Source organism: Brachycentrus maculatus, unplaced genomic scaffold (assembly GCF_059751285.1).
Source record: "Brachycentrus maculatus isolate JH-2025_06_01 unplaced genomic scaffold, ASM5975128v1 h1tg000285l, whole genome shotgun sequence".
NCBI classification, from domain to species: Eukaryota; Metazoa; Arthropoda; class Insecta; order Trichoptera; family Brachycentridae; genus Brachycentrus; species Brachycentrus maculatus.
This window is the reverse complement of record NW_028281036.1, coordinates 934,238-952,097: the sequence shown is the minus strand read 5'-3', so window position 1 is coordinate 952,097 and position 17,860 is coordinate 934,238. Positions and strand designations below refer to the sequence as shown.

At 34.4% G+C, this 17,860-nt stretch overlaps 1 protein-coding gene across 3 annotated transcripts in view; it reads right to left on the bottom strand.

Moving 5' to 3' along the window:
• The window catches only part of Lim1 (LIM homeobox 1), a 110,550-nt gene that overhangs the window by 67,339 nt on the left and 25,351 nt on the right, over positions 1-17,860 (bottom strand). The window lies entirely within an intron of this gene.

Sequence of the window (17,860 nt, the reverse complement as noted above, 5' to 3'; positions counted from 1 at the left end):
AAAAGAAAAAAGGGATTTTTATTTTCTTTCTTTTCCATATAACCAGACCGAGCCACAGAAACGCATAGCCGAGTACGGCCAGTTTATAATACATATATAAATATATATAAAACCCTTATCCGCACCCCAATGGTGCATAGGGCACTGCGTAATACAAACGCAGTGTTATCTTGATCGTTTACACATGAAGGAAAGGTGATCAGCCCTCCGCTTCAGGTATCAGTCCAGGGTAATATTGAATAAATAGTACAGTGAAAAAATCACTTATATTTTTATTTTACCCCCCCCCCCTCGGGAATCGAACCCGGGACCTCCAGAACGGCAGCCGAGCGTGCTGACCATTACACTACGGAGGCGAACAACAATAAAATACATACAAACGTTAAAATGTAGACGTAAAATATTTGATAAAAATGTGTTTTCAAATATGCTATATTCGGAAACCTCGAATGTTATTGATGCGGTCATAAAAATAAAAATCGTCGTAAACAGTAATTTGGTATTATGTACACAGGAAAATATATCAAAATAATTTAAACAGGAATACATTTTTTACGCATGGGCCCATGACCCCTTGAACCGAGAGCCATTACTTAACCTGAAGTGTTGCCAACCGAAAATTATTAACGTCTAAACTCTAAACTGTAAAATAGAAGTCGAGATGAATGGATTTCTAGAACGGGTGATCTTACCTCGAATTTGAAATAGAACTATTCACAAGTTTTTAAATAGAAGACTTCACTGGAGAAATCTATTGGTAAGATGTAAAGAAGCTTTTTATCAAGCAGAAACTCTTATATTAGCATGTGAGGTCCAAATCCTGGATTTCAATCACACACATGAGAAACGCCAGAAAATACCATTTTCATTTTTATTATTAAGCTTATAATTTGACCAGATAATTTATTTACAACATTTTGAGTGTGTCCAAATACTTATGCACAAAATCTGGATTATCTCGAATTACAGGGGTTATTTACATATTATTTTTTTGACGATTGGAGATAATCCAGATTTTGTGAACAAGTATTTGGCAACACTCAAAATGTTGTAAATAAATTATCTGGTCAAATTATAAGCTTAACAATAAAAATGAAAATGGTATTTTCTGGCGTTTCTCATGTGTGAGATTATAATCCAGGATTCGGACCTCATATACTAATATAAGAGTTTCTGCTTGATAAAAAGCTTTTTTACATCTCACCAATAGATGTCTCTAGTGAAGTTCTAGTGATTCAAGAACAAGGTTTCTAAATTGGTTCATATATATAGAACTTCCAAGAATTTGAGTAGTGTGGTTGTCAATAATGGGTAGAATTGGTGAATGTTACACGTGTGTAAAGTGATCACTTAAACCAGCCTATGACGGTCGTCAGCCCCGTAAATGCCCAGACTTCCATATTCTTCTTCATCTTTGATGAGATGTCAAAAAAAAAATTATCATATTATAAATATCAAAGTGTTTTTTAGTTTTTTTTATGGACGATGGAATTAAAAAAAAATAATAAAGGCCTTTTTACTTACCGTAGAACGGGGCTACTTGACCTTCGATGTGTTACTTGAGCCCAGTACAAAAAAGAGATTTAAATCTGTATTTGGTCTACAATAATGAACCTATCGTGACAATAAGTGTCATCTGTCAGGGAAACAATGAATCATGTCGTTACGTTCATTATTGTAGACCAAATACAGATCTAATTTTTTTTTCGTACTGGGCTCAAGTAACACACAAAAGTTCAAGTAGCCCCGTTCTACGGTACTCAATTCGTTTTAAAGATTCGATTTTTTAAAGCTTGATAGAATATGTATATCAATATTTTAATGAAAAACATTAAAAGAAACGTTTAAAAAACACGCTAAAGATTATTACTTCGATGATTAATTACTTACTTACAAAACCCTCATGCGCAGCCTATGGTGCATAGGGCACTGCATCATATAAACGCAGTATTATCTTGATCTTTAACACATGAAGGAAAAGTGATCAGCCCTCTGCTTCAGATACCAGTCCAGGGTGATATTAAATAAATATTAGGGTGAAAAAATCACTTATATTTATTTGACCCCCACTCCTGGGAATCGAACCCTGGACCTCCAGAACGGTAGCCGAGCGTGCTGAACATTACGCTGCGAAGTCAGAGGTTATATGTACACACATTTTAATTTTAGGAATAGAAGTATACTTATATAAAACATAAAAATTACAGTAATATGTTCATTAAAGTATCAGTGTTGATAAATATAAAATAATAACATAAACACGTCAAACAGACCTGTAAATCTTTAGATTTCCACATACCCATCTCAATAACTTCTTCGTCGGTGTTAAGATATCAAAAATGAATTGTATCAATTATTTAAAGCCGTGGATGATATTGAAATAACAAGTTTCATCGTATTTATTGTAACTGCAGACAATTGGTAGAATTCCATTTAAAAGAATTGGGTAATATAACCTAAATTCAACAAGGTTAAATTGGATTAAATTCTACTTTTTTTAAATGTAAGTAGAATTTAATCCAATAACCTTGTTAGTTCTGGATAAATTACCCAAAAGTTACATATTTATTTATTGATTTGGCGTTTAATTTGTTGAACTCCATTTTAATTTATGTATTAATTTTAAATCAAACACAGATTTTTTGAGTCTACTAAGTTGTATTTTATTAACAAAAACACATAAAAAATTATACTGTGACAATTGTTTCGCCTTGTTAGGGCATTATCAAACGAATGTGAAGATCAAATGGACTACGGTCCTTATGTAGCTATACAATTCTAAGTGACAGTTTTAACACGTGCAGCAATAATTTATGGGAGACAACAGTAGCTAATGGGGGATGTAGGTATGTACCTACATCCCCCATTGAAATCTGTGTTTGATTTAAAATTAATACATAAATCAAAAGTTACATCATATCTGTACATTTTACAGCAAGCAAACAAGCGGATTCTTCGGTACTAAGTTACGGTAATCCGTGCAATTGCATAGTTAGCTACGTTCGAAGGTGACACTTTTTGTCCACATCCGGAACAGATGTTTTGACAAAAAGCCAGGGATAAAAACGCCGTAAAAGGGGCAAAAAACCAGGAAACAAAGCGACATGACGCCAATCAGGCATGTAAAGCGATTCGTTCTCGCATTGCATCCTAATTTAAATTACATCATGTTTATTATACACTGTAATGTGTTACGTATTAAAAAAATACCATGTATTTAAAATTGTTCATCAATTTATTAAGGCTGAGATCATATATCGTCGTCGTACAGGAGAAAGTGACCAACTGACAAAACGTAAAATGTTCAGGAGGGCCATTCAAATCACTTTTGCTTGGCAAGAAAATAAACATCAATGCAGTTAGTCATTTTTAACAAGTCAATATGTTATACTTCCAAGTTTCAAATCCTTTGGGATTTTTTCAGGGCAATATAAAGCTAGTAAGATATCAAATAGTCAATGATCACGTTTTTTTTAAAGCACTTGGTCACTTTCTCCTGTATGACTACGATATTTGTCTTGCCCGGAAGGTGTCCTATCTGGGGCATGTGCTAAGAAAAGAGAAATACGAGCTATTGCACCTAATCATAAAAGGCAGAATATGATAGAAGGACGGCGAGGTGTGGGCAGAAGACAGATCTCCTGGCTCCGGAATATATGAGATTGGACGGGGATCAGGACCGTCGAGGTGCTGTTTAGAGCTGCCCAAGACAAGGACAATTACTCTCAAGAGATAGTCGACATCAGAAGGATCTGACTCGAAGGGTGATTAAACATTGGCTGATAATTTTGTTTTACCGCTCTCTACTGGTTTCGTTGGAATAGCCTATTATTGAAAGCTGTCCCACAGCATGCCCAAATCTGATATAGAAGCATCTAGGCTTCCTGACAGATCTGCTCTTGCTAAGCAATTTTTTTTAACTAAGTTAGCGAAATTTATTGAAAATATAAAACAATATAAAAATATAAATAAAGGTATAGCCTATCTCGGTTACAGTTTCTGGTAGGTATATAGTGTAACAAGACTTGGTAGCCGAGTTGAGGATATCGCAACCTTTGTAGCTTTTGGCGCGGGTGACAGCACGGTCCAGTGGCTGTCGGTCGAGTCCCGTCTCGCTTGGGAAACCGCGACCCGGCTGATAAACGCTCTCCGTGACTTCGAAAAAACTCACTCGAGTGCTACTCAGCTTTTCTGTGGTCGTTCACGCGAAAAGGGCTCTTGTCTACAAAAACGATTAAGGACCAATTTCGAAAATATTGAAAAACAGTGACATAATGCATCCCTGTTTAACCACGCATCTACGATTATCAACTTTTTTAACTATAGTTTAACAAAATAAAACGACTCTTTTTTTAAATTAAAATTTAACTTGGTTTAAAATCTTTATGCATTCTAATGGTTAGCGTGTTTAGCTATCGTGCTGGAGGTCCCGGGTTTAATTCTCATGCGGGAGGGGTTGAATATAAATGTCAATGTTGTTACACTCTAATGTTTATTTTATATAACCTTGAACTGTTCCCTAAAATGCAGGAGTGATCACCTCGCCTTCGTGTAAGTGACGATCATGATAACTCTGCGTCAATACGATGCAGTGCCCTATGCACCATTGGGTGCGGATAAGGGTTAGAAGAACATATATAAAGATTTGCATAAAACCACACAGCATTTGCGTTCAAAGGTCGGACACCTGTGTGATAATAACCCGGCGATTGACACATTCTGAATGGACCATTATTTCTCATCCTCCATTGATATTTACATCCCAAACGCACGGCATCTACATCCATCAATGCGCAATTAACACACATTTGAGCCGGATAACAAATGACCCGCGGTTCCAGCCGCGAGTCGAGCCCAAACACCTCCACCGCCACTACATCGTGTTACCACGGGACCACCAGGGGTCCCGTCTCCCAATCCCGCCAACCTTTTATTGCCTATTATTATTCGTATCGAAACAAAATACTCCCCGCCCGAGGAGACTTGTGGGAACCGAAAAGAAAAAAGTTGGACAAGGAGTCATGCGGCGTAGTTTTGCTGCGCTGCCTTAGAACAAATTCATTCCCGATGCTGATTTACCACTGTTGGGAACAGCGCTTCCCAAACGGTTCGATTGCAAGTACCACTTACAAAAAATTGCTTTAAGAATAACATTTTGAGTGTGACCAAATACTTGTTCACAAATCTGGATTGTCTAAGGAGTTATTTTATATTATTAAAAAAATCCTATAATTGGAGATGATCCAGATTTGTGAACAAGTACTTGGACATATAATTTTTTTTTAATAAGTTATCTTTTCAAATTAAGAGCTAATAAATAATAATATAATAAAATGAAAAGGACATTTTCTGGCTCTCTCTGTCTCTCATGTATGAGATTATAATTCAGGATTTGGATTTATATATATATATATATATATATATATGTATAAATGTATATATATATATATATATGTATATATATATGTATATATATGTACATATATATATATATATATATATATATATATATATATATATATATATATATATATATATATATATATATATATATGTGTATATATATATGTATATATATATGTATATATATATATATATATATATATATATATATATATATATATGTATATATATATGTATATATATATGTATATATATATATATATATATATGTATATATATATATAAATATATATATATATATATATATATATATATATATATATATATATATATATATATATATATATATATATATATATATTTATGTATATATAAACCCTGATGATTACGAGGTTCTAGTTGAAACCGGTAGGTTAAATTGTATTAATAAAAAAAAGTGGTTATAAAAAAGTTATTTCATTTTATAAAGTGTTATTATTAAGCATTTTTCTTTAATTTATTTCGTAATCAACTAAAATAAAAAGTGTTGTTTTTACGCTATTATCCAAATATTTATCATCTCTCGTAAACTTGTCACCACGCGACTGAGTGGATCTCTAGTACCAAAATGAGAAACTCGATGGCCGGTCAAAAAAGATAAAAGTTAACACGTCCATTTTACAAGCGCGCTTCGCAGGGACCGGTATGGCCTGTTGGTTCGCCGGGATGACTTATGGACGTAGCGGTCGCGGGTTCGGTCCGTACGACGGGGGTCTAGCAAATGATGAATACATTAAAGAATAAAATATCGGTGTGAGTGTGGATGGTGAAAAATGAGCGGAGATCGGTGGGTTAACGAGACTACCCGATGCGAGTGCATTGTCTATGGAGAGCGAGTTGTTGGTCCCTTGTTCTTTGTGTTGTGTCTGGTCTATGACCCTACAGAAGGATCTAGAATTCTAAACTATACGTTAAGGCTTCGTTAAATCGCAACTATATTTTATCTAAATCCAGGTAACATTTTACATAAATGATTTTTATTTTATTTTATTTTATTTGTTCGGGAATTGTACAGCTTCACATTTGAAAAAGTATATAATAAAAAATTGAAAAAATAATTATAAACATTACATTATATATATATATATATATATATATATATATATATATATATATATATATATATATATATATATATATATATATATATATATATATATATATATATATATATATATATATAAAACCCTTATCCGCACCCCAATGGTGCATAGGGCACTGTGTCATATAAACGCAGTGTTATTTCGATCGTTGATACATGAAGGAAAGGTGATCAGCCCTCCGCTTCAGGTACCAGTCCATGGTAATTTTGAATAAATATTACAGTGAAAAAATCACTTATATTTATTTTACCCCCCTTGGGAATCGGACCTCCAGAACGGTAGCCGAGCGTGCTGACCATTACACTACGGAGGCGGACAAACATTTCATTACATGAACAAAAATAGTTTACAAATACAGTTTATAAATACATTAATAAAAAAAATAAAGCCAATTAAACAATTCCACAATTATGTTATAATAACTATTAAAACATTAAGAGATAAAAAAAAAGAGTGTGTGTGTGTGTGTGTGTGAGGAAGAGAGTAAAGGGGTAAGGGTATGGTATTAAAACATTGTTTTTAAATTGAAAAAAATAAATTTTCTTCAAAATAATTATATGGTTTTGAAAAGAAAAGAGTTATTAAAAAGTTAAGAATTTAAATTTTTATTAAATTTTCTCAATGGAAACATAGCCAATAGAGAGGAGGCGATAGTTATTGTCACATTTTTACTTTTGGTTTTATTATTATTTATATTTTTATGAATTTCTATTGTTTCAAAATATTGCTGTTCATGACTTTTCGTATTGATAATTATTAGGATTTCGACGTTAGTAAATAAATATAAACAAAAAGTAGCTACCTACCCCGTCTTCATTCTTCAACGTCCCAAGGATACAACTTTAAAATTTAGACGTAGTTTCACATACAGTGGTTGAAAATGATGCGGAATGCATCGAAACATATGTCAAAACAGATTTTAAGAAATATTGGTATTAACCAAGTAAAAAAAAAATGTAATTTGTTTAATTTGGACTCGATACTAGGTGAGGTTAGAATTATAATCATGATTATGTACATTATAGTACTGGGATTCAAATAGTAGTGCATCGCTACAATTAATTAACAATTAAGATAACACTGCATTGTCTTTATACCGCATCACATACACCATTAGGTGCAGATAAGAAAAAAGAGATAAAAACAGAAGATAATACTCTAAAAACTTAAATAATTAATATACAAGTAAACTCCAATTAATCATATTTTATCGAAATGTCCGTCAAGTCAAGAATGATAGGTGAACTTTGTTTTTACTCTGCCACATTTTTTCTGACGTGTGCCTCGGATGATTAAGTACATATCAAAGCGCCATATGAGCACAGCATTCAGTATTACGATGATTTATTGTCTAGTAGATGGACAGTAGAAAATTTTTGGTGATTGAGGCTCGGATACTTGATACAAAAAACCATGTTTTCGGGGGCATTGAATGGATCAACAATTTGCAAATCTAACGGCACTCGATGTAGTTAAGCTTGTTTCAATTGCACAAAAGGTTTTGTTCGCCAATTGATAAACCAGAATAACGCATCTTCTTCTTTATTGATTGATTAATGTATTCTTGTTCTTCTGTTCGTATCATGTCAGATCCTCCTGACGTCGACAATTTATTGCGAGTAATTGTCCTTGTCTTGGGCAGATCTAAACAGAGCTTCGACGGTCCTGATTCCCGTCCAATCTCATATACTCCGGAGCCAGGACTTCTGTCGACCTTCTATTTTTCGTTTTATCTGTATTTATTATTAGTTATTTAATATCTCTTATGTCTTTCCTTCTTCATCCATTACTACATTCATCAGTTGGAAGCCATAAGAGTAGACCTGTAATATCTTTTATCTGGTCATGCAATTTGATGGGGATATTCATTATTTCATTCAAACTTGTTGTACAGTATATTCACAGACTAATTGATCTGAAACAGTATTTTCTGACCATCTACAAATAGACCAGTATGAAAGGTTCTGACTCCCGTTCAATCTTGTTTATTCTGGAGCCAGAAGATCCAACTTCTGCCCACACCTCGTCAACCTTCTATTTATCTTTTTATGATTAGGTGCAATAACTGTTACTTCTCACCTCTAACCACATGCATGCATATCAGCTAGAACACCTTCCGAACATTGATATCAGTCAGCAACTGTCTCCCTGCTCTTGCTTTTTAAGTCTTACCACTCTGTAGGCCAGACATTCTGGCCCGTATGATTCTAGCAGGCAGCTCCGTAGGCCACAATGTCTGCCCCGGCGCAGGTATAACTTTTATCACTGATTTCTCTATCACCCTAGTATATTATACCAAAAAATAGTTCAGATAAATACAGTAATCTTAATTAACTGGTCATACGAATTGCCAGACAGAGTGTCTCAAAATTAGGGAACCAAAATATTTATTTTAATGGTAGAAAAATGTCGCATTTTTCGATCAGAGTAGCTGATCAGTTAAGAGTAAAAATGGTCAGAGTGGAAAGGGTTAAAGCACATTTGAGTTGCTTACTATATCGGTCCATGGATTGCGTAGCATTCTACGATGTACCAAAAATTCACAAGACTCTTCGGCTTCTTTATTTATCCTTTCCATGTTATTGGTAACCGTCTTCTAATTCCCTTTTTAATAAAGAAATAACTCCTTCAAACCCATGCAGTGCTCTACACACCACTGGCTTGTAAACGAGAGACAAATATGACTTATTGCGGTTTTTTTTCTGTTTCGATTCAAATTCTTGCACGTGTGTTGGTAGCAGTGCGCGGTCACACGAGAGCTCTGCAGGGGTGCCAACTAATTGGCGGGCTATGTTGTATCGGGTATATTAATAGCAGTACCTACCCGCTTACATATAAAGTGTGTAGCGGCCCATCCACCGAGGTCGTGACGCGCGCGCACGCTATCTCTCGACACATGGCGATACCATGAGGTCCATGGGAAACTACAATCCTCGTCGGAGGAGGTAGGCAAACAAAATAAAGAGAAAAGTTTAATTATTAATATACCGGAAGCGACGACTCTCAGGTGCCGATAGATCTCATGATAAAAGTACCTATGCACATTATAACATAACTACATATTCTTATTCTTCTAACCAATAATGCTAAATTGTTCAATAGCATCTAATGGTGCAAACAGCGGTGGACTGTAGGGAGCCCCATTGATATAATTATTTTTTGTTTTGAATATTGAAAGCATTAACTTTGTGGATCATATTGATATATTATTTCGAGAAATAAAAATACGTTGTGTTCTGATCCACTCACATTTTTATTAACCAACTAGTTTCGGCAACAACCTGTTGCCCTCTTCAGGGTTATAATAAATGTAACCCTGAAGAGGGCAACAGGTTGTTGCCGAAACTAGTTGGTCAATAAAAATGTGAGTGGATCAGAACACAAAGTATTTTTATTTCTCGAAATAATATATAATTATTAATAAAGTTAAGATATAATAAGTTAGAATCAATTTTATTGAATTATATTATAAGTCAAGAAAGCCTATCCACCATATTTTAAAGGAAAAGTATTTATTTTAATAATATACACCTAAGAAATGAAACTTTATAACTTACAAAAAATTATTTTACGACTTGAAGAAAGAGTGTATTTAGATTTTCTTAGCGTGCATGTGTTAGAATAGCAACATAGTGTAAAGTATTGTGAGTACATAATATTTTCAAAAGTATTTTTTTAGGAGTTGGCAAAAGAAGGATGAAAGCAGACTGAATGCAGTCAAAATGTGATCCCTTAGACGAATGTGTGGTAAAACGATGTATGATAGATGTTCGAATGACGAAATAAGGAAAGAATGCAAGGCTGAGATTAAGCATTGTCGATAAAAATTAAGAAAGGTGTGTTGAGATGGTTTGGACATGTGGAACGTACGAGTGATGAAATAACGGTTAAACAAATTTGTGAGGCGAATGTAGTTGGAAATAGAAGCAGAGGAAGATCGAAGAAAACTTGGCACCATGTCAAATACTTGGAAGCGGCCGGGTCAGGAGTCGTAATAATCGTCGGGTATGCATGAGGAGATGCGCGAATGTGGAGAGGCGAAGAATGTTTGCAAAGACAGAGTGGTGTGGTATTCTATCCTCTCTGCTCACCCTGGCGGATAAGTGGCGTGAAGTTTAATTAGTTTAATGTTCAAAAAGAACAAAGGAATGTTATATATATAATCGATTACGTGCTTATTTGTAAGGATTAATGGAGAGATCCCTCGAGTTACTTCATAGAATAATTTAAAGAATTTCCATTATTTTTTGTGTTAAATTTCGTCGATATCGGAAGATGTAATCACAGAAAGAAATATTAAAGTTTTCGGCTCATTAGGCGGAATACGTCCGTTAGTTGTGACGATCATAGATAAACCACAAAAACGTTACATTTGAATAAAAAGGTAAGGTAAGGTAAGGTTAGGTTAGTGGTCGGAAAACTTTTTAGACAAAGAGCAAACTATGCACATTACAACAATTGAAAAAAAAATATGTGAGAATTAAATATTGTAAAAAAATGTAGGGACAACTCGACTGTCCAAACTTAAAAAATCTGGAGAATCTACTTCCGAAAATGTAAAAAAAACGTACTACAAAAAAATGTCCCTTACCGTGTTTTGAGTTTGGACAGCCGAACTAGCGTGTTTTTGAAAAAACCAACAGTTTTTGTCCGATTTTTATGTTCATATTTTATGAAAAATTCTCAAATAATTGTGTCGGGTTGTGGTCCCGTGGTTAGTGTCGCGGACTCTTGAGTCAGCGTTTCTCGGTTCGAACCCACTCCACCACAATTTGATAGCTATTTCTAATAATGAGCTGCTATGGCTCACAAAAATAGCATGAAATTAAAGTATTTTTGTAAAGAATAAAAAGACAAATACTTCTGTTTTATTTTTTTTTTTAATACATATTTAAATGTTTTTAGTTAACGTTTTTGGTAAAATGTGAGTTTTTCTTATCGTCGTACGTTTTACGATAGTCCTGTATTGAGGTACATCGAAACAAGTGCTGAAAAATTTTGCAAAAATTTTCGTGTGTCCAAATATTTGTTAACAAACCTGGATCACCTCCAATTAGGAGTTATTTTTTAATTTTTTTTTACATCTCAACATAGATAAAGTAGAATATGGAAGCCTGGATATTTACAGGGCATACGACCGTCATAGGCTTGGTTAAGTGATCACTTTACTCACGTGTAACATTCACCAATTCTACCCATGATTGACAATAAAACCACTCAATGTATTGAAACTAGAATGTAGTAGGTATATCTAGAAGTTTCAAAAATTTCAGAAGTGTCAATCATGGGTAGAATTGGTAAATATTACACGTGTGTAAAGTGATCACTCAACCATGCCTATGACGGTCGTATGCCCTGTAAATGCCTAGACATCTATATTCTTCTTCATCTACGTAGAGATGTCAAAAAATAATGTCAACTGAAAAATATGAAATACTGAATATTTGATATAATTTATATTTGAAGCACTAACTTTGTGATTTTCCATTTTATACTAAAAATGTAACTTTGTTTTTAAAATATTTCATTATAAATAAATAGTGATTTTAAAGTGATTTTAAAACAAAGTTACATTTTGAGTATATGAATATTTGATGTTTCAGTAATCGATTCAGCAGTCACTGTGGTAAAATATATCCATTTACCTAGTAAATACCACTATTTCTATAAATACCACTTAAAATAGTGGTATATATTGAGTAAAACTTAAATTAAAAATACTGAATAGTTGTTGTAAATAATTTCTCGTTTTGAAATGCCGTCGAAAAATCCCATTATGAGTATGATTTCGATAAAACCACCAGTTTTGGGGAGGATGGCTGCCGGCGAATGGATTGCTACACCCCTGGCCTCTGCGGGGTGGGTAGTCGAGTTATGGGGATGAAGGGGGACTGAGGAAAGGGTGCGGGGGGAGGAGAGCGAAATTAGTTTTTATCAGCGATTCCTCCATTCCACGGGAATTCGCTCAGGGGTGTACCGGGATCATAGAAACACACAGATATATACAAACCTACATACATTTTATACTTGGAGGTAAATATTTATTTTAATTTGCGCAAAAGCCTAATAGATGGCGCTCGAGGCGGGCCAGAGTATAGAGTCTAGGGTGTTGTTAGCGTTCGGCATCTTAATTTCTCTCCAAGGAGAAAAATTATAAAGAAAATGTATAGTATACGAGCGTCTCGGGTAGGTAGGTACTTTCGATGTATTTTTTTTTTTGTATTTTGAGCGAAATGTAATGAAATGAAAGTTATTTTAATAGAAATTCTGATCTGCGTAGGTACTTTCTTTTTTTTCTTATTAATTTACACATGTGGTGTATAGGGCATCGCGTCGAATCGACGCGGTGTTGTGATTATATGATGGAAGAATGATTCAAGACAGTTTTGAGGTCAAGAATAATGGACATAGGAGTGGAATATTGAAAGATTGAAAGAATGCAGACGATGTTTGTGAAGGAGCTTAGGTTGAAGGAAATTACTAATATGCGGGAAAGGAAATGGAGCATATATAATATGTATAATCGGTATCTAATGTAAGAGAGAGAAAGAAAAATAGCGGAAATGGCTAGAGCACTTGGGATGCATTTTTTAGCGTGTTTTTTTTTACATATTTCACGCAAATAATACACCAACTTACCATCAAGCCGATTTCCGCAGGGGTAGACAGAGAGAATAGAACGCCACACCAATCCGTCTTGCAAAAAATCTTCGCGTCTTTAAAATTCATGCATCTCCTCATACATAACCGCCGATTATTCCGGCTCCTGACCTAACCATTTCCAAACATTTGAAATACTCAATCATGCGAAGTTTTTCTCAGACTTCATCTGCTTCAATTTACAACTCATTCGCCTTAAACATTCGTTTTACTGTTCATTCTTCACTCATTCGATTCACACGTCCAAACCATCTAAACACGCTTTCTTAATTATATCGATAATGTTTATCTCAGCCTTGCATTCCTTCCTTATCATTCAAACATCTAACATACATCGTTTTGACTCACATTTGTCTGAGAGATTGCAATTAGACTACATTCAATATACATATTTTTCACCATCTTCTTTTAACTCCATGCTTGACTTCTATACGTAGGTACATTGCAAAAGAAATTCATGAATATACTTGAAAAATGTTTGGTCTTGAATATATTGTGTGGGTTAGTAATTATACAAAGAAATTTGAGACAATTTCTGGATCGCTGTGTTCCTGAACGGGATATTTCTCGTATTACTTATGGAAAAGCAAAACGATTCGAAAACGTCGTAAATCTGCATCGCCATTACCTGTCACAGAATCGACTGCGCATGCGCTGGCCGCCATGTTCCCACTCCGGTGTTGCCGCGCGAGAAATAATAATATTATATTCATTCTCGTCTTTCCCGGGTAGGTACCTACCGCGGATTTCGCCGTATAAAGTGTACGAATTTGCATCCGCGATTGATTTACGGCCATGTTTACGATTGTGAAAAAATCAAAGCACACTCAAAATGGTCCACGCTTTGCGGATCGGCGAACCCGAGAGCCTAAAAAGGTGCACTGAAGGAGTTTATGGCGTTTCGTGACACTAAATGTACCCGAAAAGGCACGTTTGGTTTTATATGGTATGTAATCGATTTCCAACAGTCCCAGTCTAAATTATACCGTACTAGCTTATGCTACTATTTTCTATGCTGATCTTATCGAGAATCAAACAGGGATTTTTAAATTTCAATCTAATCTTATAAAACACCCGAAATTTATCCAAATTGTATCAAAATCTATCTTCCGGCTTTCAAGGTTAAATCGCTTATTATTTTTATTAATCCAGTTTCATACATGGACGCTAATTCTACTCTCGTCGGTAACTCCGCATTCAAGCTTATATTATATTATACGCGCGGGTGAATATGTAGCATTTTCATACTCTATTAAAAAAATCCGTAAACAATGGAATTAACTAACTTTTTTTAGATGTACATACACTCCCTCGACAAAATTTAAGAATAAAAAACAAAAAGTATGCACGCGAGCTATTTTTTAGAGATCCTACGACCTGCATGTCGTAGTCGTACAGGGAAAAGTGACCAACTAACGAAACGAAATGTTCAGGAGGGCCATTTAAGTCACTTTTGCTTGGCAAGAAAATAAACATCAATGCAGTAAGTCATTTTTTACAAGTCAATATATTAAGCTTCCAGGTTTAAAATCGCTTTGGGATTGTTTCAGGGCAATATTAAGCTAGTAAGATATCAAATTGTCAATGATCACGTTTTTGTAAACAAATGCACTTGGTCACTTTTTACTGTATGACTACGATATGTGTATTAAAATATAATTAATCACTTGCATAGACCACTTTTGGGTTTATACAAAGTGCCGCAAAATTGATCACCCTATCGGAAGATGTTATAATTTTTGTAAATGGCGACGTACGTCAATCATATTTGACATTTCGCTCACTCCTTTCAAGAACGTCATAAATCAAAAATTGTCAAATTTCAGTTGTGCATGTTTTCAGAATGCCCAGAAAATGTTCTATATCCCAGCAAAAGAAGCATATTTTTAACTTAATATTTACCCGCTACAGGGTAGAAAGTGTTATTTTTGCATTTTAAAGAAAAGGTATTGTTTACTTATTTTTTTAAATATACTAAATATTTTTCAAGTGGAGAAAAAAAACTTCAGGTTTTACCTAACAAGATCTGTTGCACAGTAAAAAGTTCAATAAGTGGCTTGATATTTATTTTTAATATATTGTATTATATTTTTAAACTTTAAAAACGTTCTCCTGAAAAATCTAGTTTTTTATTTATGACGTTCTTGAAAGGAGTGAGCGATTTGTGAACTAGATAGCTGTAGTTTACAAACCAATTGACATAACGGACACAAATGTGTACAAACACTGGCGGCAGCCACTTGACAGTTGTGATCTTTTTCACTTAAATTAGAAATAAATTGTAAAGGTCCAAATGAAGATTTCCATCACACTAAATCTTTTTTTAAATTTATAATAAATATATATAAAACCCTTATACGCACCCCAATGGTGCATAGGGCACTGCGTCATATAAACGCAGTCTTTTCTTGATCGTTTACGCATGAAGGAAAGGTGATCAGCCCTCCGCTTCAGGTACCAGTCCAGGGTAATATTGAATAAATACAACAGTGTAAAAATCACTTATATTTATTTTACCCCCCTTGGGTATCGAACCCGGGACCTACAGAACGGTAGCAGAGCGTGCTGACCATTACACTACGGAGGCGGACAATTTTTTTTATTTTTTTTATTTAGTAAAAAAAATATTTAAAATCAAAATTAGGTGATTAATTTTACGCCACCCTAAATCTGGTTGTATACCGCTGCTGTCTAGTTCGCAAATGTGAAATATTAACGACGTACTACGCCATTTTCAAAAATTATAACATCTTCTGATAGAGGTTCATTTTGTGTCACCCTTTACATGTTGCGAATGTAGTTGGAAATAGGAGCAGAGCAGACACTCAAAATATTGCGTTTAAATAAGTTTCACTCCAACAATGAGTAAAAAATAACGTCAAGTTTACGATAGTCATAATAAATTGGCCGGGATTGTATGACGCAAGGCATCGCGCGAATCCGGTGGCGCTGGTTTCTTTTCTCATGTAAAAATATTCAAAACAAAATTATTATCATTATGGACACGAATGATAATGATGATAAAACAACTCGAGTCTTCGTAATTGCTTGCGGTTTAAAGCATCTATCATTAGAGCGGGTAGAATATACCATACAGTGGAACCTCTCATAACGAGTTATTCGCATAGCGAGCAAAAAAAACCGTGAAAAAGTTTTTTCCTTTTCGAAAAGGTTCTTGTCGAAACCGGTATGTTGACAGACAAACCCTTATCCGCACCTCAGTGGTGCATAGGGCACTGCATATAAACGCAGTGTTATCTTGATCGTTAACACATGAAGGAAAGGTGATCAGCCCTCCGCTTCAGGTACCAGTCCAGGGTGATATTGAATAAATATTAGAGTGAAAAAATCACTTATATTTATTTTACTCCCCTTGGGTATCGAACCCGGGACCTACAGAACGGTAGCAGAGCGTGCTGACCATTACGCTATGGAGGCGAACAAGAAGTTGAACAAGAATGTTGAAGTGTACTAATAATAAAAAGGAGTTTAAAACAAAGTTGTTTAATTTTATAAAGTTTATAAAATGTGCCATAAAGTATATGCGAAAAAACATTCAAGAAATTAATAAGTAATTTTATTTGTATAAACGTAAAAAAAACATTTAAAAAAGCTTTTTCCTTCGGCCTAGAACTCATCATCGTATTTTACATTGATTTGTATGGGAAAAAATGTTTCGCTTAGCGAGTAAGATGTTGGAACGAATTAAACTCGTTATGAGAGGTTCTACTGTACTACAGAAATGCGGCGTTTCTGCATCCGAGAGAAAAGCAATTACCTACAACTGCAGTCGTTCGCAGACTTGCGAAACTCTGAACTAGTGTGTCAAATCGGCGTTAGGGGCCGGGCGGACTTGCGGTTTCGGAGAGAACGGAAACCGCAACGCGATTTTTCGAGACGCCCGAGGCGCAGAAAGGACGTTGCGAATTTTCTAATAGTGGTCCAATCTAAAGACACGTTGCGTGATGGATTATTTAGTATAAAGTAAAACAAAAAATACTATTTTTGACATTGGATTATTATAATATTAATATTATTGGTGTCTCAAGTGAAAATTAAACATTTAAGCTAGCCAAAATTTCACATCAAATCTATCAAATAACATCTAATATACGAAAGGAATCTAATAGCAGTGCATTTATGTACATATCAACGAGTGCATACTTAAAGAATGAATGCCATAAATTTACATATTAATTAATAATGTCGAGAACTCGCGTGTGAAAGAAAATGTCAATTAAAGGATATGTATACAAATTCCGAAATTTTAGTTGTGTAATTGTCAATCATGGGTAGAATAATGAATGTTATACGTGTGTAAAGTGATCACATTATAGTTCGTAAGCCCTGTAAATACCTAGACTTCTATATTCTTCCTTATCTTATTTGAGATGTGAATAATAATACAAAAGTAATAATATTTATACAACTTTGAAATCGGGAAAGAAGATCTATAGTTAATGTAGAATTGAAATTGTTTGCTTTGTATGTAGTCTATATTTTTATTTGGACTTTTGATTAATTAACCTTGTATTTCTATAAATAAATAGTAGTAATGAAAAACGGCGTGCTTTTATTGAAATTCACGAATACAGTATTTCAATCGGAATTAATTGGGTCTTCAGCCTAGTAGAGATCCGGTCGTTGTTTGCTTT